Consider the following 298-nt stretch of genomic DNA (forward strand, 5'->3'; position numbering starts at 1 on the left):
GGGGTCAGTGAAGGTCATGTGGTTCTTCTTTTCGGGAAGCGTGGGTTCATTTCTAATTCAGTAACAATGTGATTTTGAGTGTGACTCATTGTCTGTCTCCATATAGTTCATTAGATTGACTGGCAACCAGTCTAGGGTGTCCTAGACTGGTCTAGGGTGTCCTCTGCCTTTCACCCAAAGTGAGCTAGGATAGCCGACCCTGACCAGGAAAAAAATAAACTATTGAAAATGTCTAATGATTGTGGGAATATTGCTTCACAATGTTATTCAGATTAAATAAAGCACCAATTGATCCATT

This window comes from Phycodurus eques, chromosome 5 (assembly GCF_024500275.1).
Source record: "Phycodurus eques isolate BA_2022a chromosome 5, UOR_Pequ_1.1, whole genome shotgun sequence".
NCBI classification, from domain to species: Eukaryota; Metazoa; Chordata; class Actinopteri; order Syngnathiformes; family Syngnathidae; genus Phycodurus; species Phycodurus eques.